Raw genomic sequence first — 6,367 nt, 5'->3', positions numbered from 1 at the left:
ACTGGCCCCAGGAAGGGCACTGGAAACGTGGGAGAAAAGGATTGGTCTTCCCAGGGGCTGGTTGTCCGTGGTTGGCTATTTTCCTTGATGCACATCAGGGGTTAAAGTGACATCCCAGCCACCTAAACATTTCCTTTGCCTGCCTGTAATCAATGATTACAATTTTCTGCTCTAAACAGCCTCTGGTGAGTTCTTGCTAACAGTCCTCAGGGGACCCATTAATGCTCTCTGTAACTTTAGGCACTGCTTCCGACTTTGACTACTGGAATGTTTCATTCAATCTCCTCTCAGTAGCTGTAGTTCATGGACTCAGCCCCAAAAACATCACGGGGCTCATTAAAATGCAAAAAGTCCTGATGAATCATATCTCTCCCTGTAATTTTCTTTTAGTCTTGCATGGCTAATTGGAGAGTTTTCAGGAGTTTAGCTGAACAAGTATAATGCAAATATTTCTGCTTTAATTTTTTTTTTGGGGGGGGGGGGATACTTACCATTTTTCAGCTTTCTGAGTAAGTGACAGCAACATTCTCCAGTTGATATTGATCCAGTGTTCCCTAATGAAGTCTGAGCACGTAGGAGAAACAGTGTCCTGGAGTTCAGACATTGTACAAACAGTCTTCTTCCCTGTCTCCCCAACCCTGTCATTGCTCTCATCAGTCAGCTGGGACTTACATCACTCCTCTTAAAAGCTAACCTTATTCTACTGAAGTCTGAAACTGAATGTTACAGCTCACATGCCCCAATTCCCACCAGCTTTACCTACAGAACTAGCTGCAAATAGACAAATAATTTATTTTGTTTTGTCTTTAAAAGAAGGGATTTTATTTGTCTATTTATTTATTTATCTATTTTCAATTGCAAACAAACTAAGAATAAAGCATGATATATATTTTCATTAAAAAATAAGGATACTCCACAGCAGTTTGCTAAGTGCAAGCTGCCTCCAATGAGGCCCATTTTCCACAAGGGACAGCCTTACTAGAAACCTTTTGGATAGACAGGAAAAGGTAGAGAGAAAGAGAAATAGGGACTTCTCTAAAAGCACAAACTAGTGAAAGACGGAGCAAGCTGGAAACTCCCTGAAGTGCAAATCAGCAGCTGAGTATCTGAATGAACCAAGAGTAAGGGGAGGAGGAAAACTGGAAACAGTGGGAAGTTTCAATACCCCAGAGAGTGTTCTGTAAAGGTGTTGATAGCCATTCTCAGCTTAATCAAGGCTGTTGGGGGTCCCAGGCTGTACTGAGGGTCCTGCTGCTCTTGGAGATCCTGGGGGATCCTCCGATTGGCTGGATAGGGAGGAGGGCAGGGGCTGGTTTGACTGATGGCTCTTTCAGATGCTCTTTATCTGGGGCAGGAACTGGTCCATAGTGGTTGTTTTGCTGCACTACCAGCACTGTGAGGCCACAAGGGGAATCCTGGAAGCTGTTCAGGAGCTAGTTCAGTTTCGGGGAGGGCAGGGGGAGCTGCGGGGGGCAACAGCCCCATGGTCAGGGTGTGGGCAGGGAGGTCACCACTGTCTATGGAGCTATGCCAGAAACACATCAGTGTCAAATCAAGTCTTTGTAATTAGCTGATAGGCCAACAGGAGGCACATGGCTTAGATGTTGATGATGAAGTCATTTCTGCCTGAGTATCTGATAGGCCAGCTGCAGGAACAAGGCTTGGCTGTTGCATGTGAGGTCATTTCTGACTGATGAACCAATTGGATAGCAGCAGAGATGTATCTGGAAAGGTCACTGTGAGGTCATCTTTACCTGAGCTATGATAGGGCAGCAGCAGGTTCATGGCTGGAAAGTGTAGATCTGTTGAGATCATTTCTGTGTGAGCAGCTGATCAGCCAGGATGTCTCTCCTGGCTGAGGAAGCCATAGTGAGGTAATTTCTGTCTTAGAGGCTCTAGGCCAGTGACAGAGACCTGACTGTGCAGGTGACTGTGAGGCCCTGTCTTTCTGAGTCCCCAATACGCCAGCAGCAGGCAGTTAGGGATGGATGTTGACTGTGAGGTCTCTTGTCTGAATACCTGATAGGCCAACAGCAGTTCATGGCTGGGGAAGCTATTGTGAGGAAACTTGTGTTTCTGACCCCATAGCCCGCAGCAGCCATGTGGTGGGGGTAGGCGCTTGTGAGGTCACCTCTCTCTGAGCAGCTGATAGGTCAGGTAAAGCCACATGGCTTGGATGCTGGTGGTGARGTGACTCCTGGGTGCCCTCAGAGGAGGGATAGACACCTGCAGAGCTCTACAGCAATATGGAAAAGCAGCTACTTAACCAAGGAGGTGCAGAGGTTCCACATCAGCTGACACAATTTTTTTTGCAGTCTGTCATCCTGAGTTACTAGKGCTGCATTTAAAATGCAGGTGATGTTCTGTGGGGAACATGGACATGGAGTTTGACTTTCCATTTATTGCTAAGTAGAAGCTTTCAGCCTGCTTCTGGTCAGCTCAGGAGTCCAGCTGGACTTTTGAGGCTGCTAAGTTCATCTAGTGCTGGTGTGAGCAGAGGTGTCAGTAATCTCTTCTTCCCAGGGTGTGTGTGCTTTAGGAATTCCCCTGTGTCAGACCAACATGGAGCTTGGGAGATTTTCCTGCAGGGTCTGAATGCTGTCTCTGTCTTTCTTTGGTCTAGGCTGAACAAACCCAGCTCTCCCTGCCTATGCTCCAGACCCTGACCACCTTAGTGTCCCTGTGCTGGACTCCCTGCTGTGTGGTAGTGCCTTTGCAGAACTAGAGAGCCCAAATGAGACCTGGTACACAGATGTGGTCTCCTCTGTGTCAAAAGGAGGAGCAGAAGGTCTCAGTGGCCCTGCTGGCTTTTTTGTGCTTGTGAGGTCAGATCTCCATGGGTCCCTGAGAGGCCAGTGTCATGGCTGTGGCTGCTGCTAGTGGATGTGAGGTCACTTGTGCCTCAGTGCCTCATAGGCCAGCTATGGTTATGTGGCTGTTGTTTGTGAGGTCGGGTCTGCACCAGTGCTGGATAGGACAGTCCTGGTCATGTGGTTGATGTTAACTGTAGTGAGGTCCGTTGTGCACTAGTGACTTGCAGGATTATGCTAGGCCCATGGGTTGTGTTTGCGGTTCTGAGGTCCGTTCTGCCTCAGTCCCCGATGGGGCAATGCTCGGCCCCTGGCTGCTCGTTGTGGTTGTGAGGTGACTTGTGCACCAGGGACTTACAGGCATGCACTAGACCCGTGGCTGCGTCTGTGCTTGTGAGTTTGCTTCTGCCTCAGTCCCTGACAGGGCAATGCCAGGCCTACAGGTGCTGCTTGTGTTTGCAAGGTCACTGCTGCCTGAGGCCCTCAGAGGCCAGTGGTAGGCCCCTGGCTGGTGTCTCTGGTTGCGAGGTGGCTTCTGCACCAGCGCCTGATGAGCCAGTGCCAGGCACCTGTCTGCTTTTTGTGGTRGTGAGGTCACTTCTGCCTCCGTCCTTCCTCGGACCATGCTAAGCCCCTGGCTGGTATCTGTGGCTGGGAGGTCACTTGTGCCTGCGGCCCTTGTTGCCACTGTTATGGACATTGATGCTGCTTGTGGTTGTGAGGTCCTTGTACCTCACTGCGTGATAGGGTAGTGCTATCATGTGACTGCTGTCAGTTGTTGTGAAGTCACTTGTGCCTCATTGCCTGATTGGCCAGTGCTGGTCATGTGTTTCCTGTTGGTGGTTGGAGGTCTCTTGTGCCTCAGGGCCTGATACGCTGGTGTTGGTGATGAGGCTGCTCTTTGTGGTTATGAGGTCATGTGTGCCTCAGTGCCTGATAGGCCAGTGGTGGTCATGGGGTTACTGTTTGGGTATTATGACATCACTTGTGCAGCAGTGTCTGATAGGCCAACACTGGTCACATGGCTTCTGTCTGTGCTTGTGAGGTCACTTTAGCCTCAGGACCTCATAGGCCAGTGCTGTGCACATGGCTGCTCTTAGTGGTTGTGAGCTCACTTGTGCGTCATGGCTGATGGGCCAGTGCTGGTCATGGGGCTGGTGCTTGTGACTGTGAGGTCACTCGTGCACGAGGGCCTCATAGGCCAGCACTGGTCACATGGCTGCTGCTTCTGCTTTTGAGGTGTCTGAGCCCCAGTGCCTGATGGGACAGTGCTGGTCACGTGGTTGATGTGTGTGGTTGTGAGGTCACTTCTGCCTCACTTTCTCCCAGGGCAGTGCTATGGCCATTGCTGCTGGCTGTGCTGGTGGGGTCAGTTGTGCCTCAGGGCTTGACAGGTCCACGGTAGTCATGTGGCTGCGCTTTTTTGTTGCAGGGTCACTTGTGCAGCCTTGACTGATTGGCCAGTGCTAGACCAATGGCTGCACTTTGTGCTATGAGATCACTTATATAGCAGAGTGAAAAAGTGTTCAGGGGGCAGAGAGCTAGAAGGGTTTGTGAGTACAGAGCCTAGAGTGGAGGCCCTGGTGTGATGTGCCTCCCATGTATACAGCACACCTGGATGGAGACTGGAGGGGCTTTGCCTAAAGGCAGCGTTGGAATTCATTTGTTTGGGCACATGTAGGAAACCCAAGATGCCCTGGGGCACTTGCCCAGCAATCACTCCAAAGGGACAGGGTTTTCCTTTAGGTCCCAGGGTGGATCTGCTAGAGACAGGTGGTTGTGCTGGACACCCCTGGCATTTGAAATAGCCCTRCCAGCCTATTTCTGTGTCATTAAATCATGTGTCTGCACTGACCTACTACTGCTGTTTGTAACACTAGACTTTCATTAGTCTCAGCTTCATAGCATCATTGCAGATGACCAAGATATTTTGTAACCTGGCCTCCACCTGATGCCCTAGGAGGATTCAGGGCTCCCAGTCACTCCATCAGAGCAAGCAGACACTGGTACATGCCTGGGATGACCTCTGTCTCTTCAACTGTCACCAAGTATTTGTGTGTGAGCAGCTGACTCCCAGCCTCCATCTCCAGTGATTAGAATGGGAGCTTAGACAAGGAGCTCGCATGCGGACCTCTGTGCTGTGCTCCCTTCAATTTTGGCGGGGAATCCTACCTCCTGTGTGTTTGTGGAGTTCACAGGGGGATAGGGGGATCTGAATGCCACTCCAACCCAGCGTCTTCTAAACCAGGATGTGATGCCGAGATTGACTGAACCATGTGTCAGTGAACTCCATTCTTGTCCCTGTCTGGCTGTCGTGCCTAGTTAAGAGATGGGACTAGGAGCTTCCAGCTGAGGACATTTCCAGTTATCATAGACAGCCATCCTCTGATGAAATAAATGGCAATGTTATAATCAGTCTCTCCACCCTCTTTAGAAAGGGAAAACAGGTGATTACTTTAGTCTGCTTGAGGGAACATCTCCCAGGAGGAGGGAGCACAAGGGACAGAACAACTCCTGCCTTCAGCTTGTCCTGTGCTCCTGAGCTGAGCCCAGTTTTGGGGACAGAGGTTGCTCATGGCAACCTGGCAGCACTGCTGAGAGATGGCTGTGTCCAGAGGCAGCTCCTCTGCAAAGAGCAGCAGGATGCTGGGCATTGCCTGCTGCTGCTGCTGAGATGAGATGAGAGAATACAGAAGTGAAAGGCAGTGTGGAGTGAGAGGCCACAGGAGAGCTCCTTGTGGGAGAAATCTTCACAGCCTTTTGCATGCTAAGTCTCTGGCTGCAGGGCAATGCTGCTGTGTTTCCTGGAGGAGTCTTCTTAGTCCATCCCATCCTGTGAGTGTGGAGGGTGGGAAGACACTTCAGAGCAAGGATTCCCTGCCACATGGTGCGAGGGACACGTCATCCTGCACCTTTCTTGGAGGGATGGCTGCAGGGGTGTGGAGCCTGGTTGTGCACTCAGGTGGGCATGGACTGCTCCAGAGCAGAGTCTCTGCATCCCAGGGTGCTGTGTGCCTGGGGCAGTGGCTGCTGCCTGCGAGGGTCAGCACTCAGCCTGCCTGGGGAGCTCCACACAATGCTGCAGGGTGGAAGCTATGGGTGAAAGGAGGGACCCCTGGTAGGGCAGGTACTTTGTTCCATGGAGAGACTAGTGCATCAACAGGGCTAGGGGACATATCCAGAGGTGACTTTTCACCAGGAATGCCAAGGCAGGGGAGAGTTGAAAGAGAAGGTGCTTTCATGAGTTGGTGCTTTCAGTTATTTTCTGTTTGGGTGGGGTGAAAGGGGACTGGATCTGTCAGGTTTAAAAGAGTACTGAGGCTGCAGGACAGTGACACTGAGAGAGAAGCCATGGCCAAAGTGTGAGAGGAAACTCTCAACTCCAGTGACTCCTCTCCTCTCCCACCCAATACAGCCCTCTTCTCTCAAGGTTGTGAGGTCCAGAGCATGAGTCATTTCCTCAGCAGCCAGACATCGAGGACAGGAAACACTCCTGAGTGTGTCTCTATCCCTCCCTGTCCCTGCCTCCCTTGGCACAAATATCATGACATTGTTCC

Source organism: Rhea americana, unplaced genomic scaffold, assembly GCF_003343005.1.
Source record: "Rhea americana isolate MKP2758 unplaced genomic scaffold, rheAme1 scaffold_756, whole genome shotgun sequence".
NCBI lineage: Eukaryota > Metazoa > Chordata > Aves > Rheiformes > Rheidae > Rhea > Rhea americana.
Note: the sequence above shows the minus strand (reverse complement) of the source record.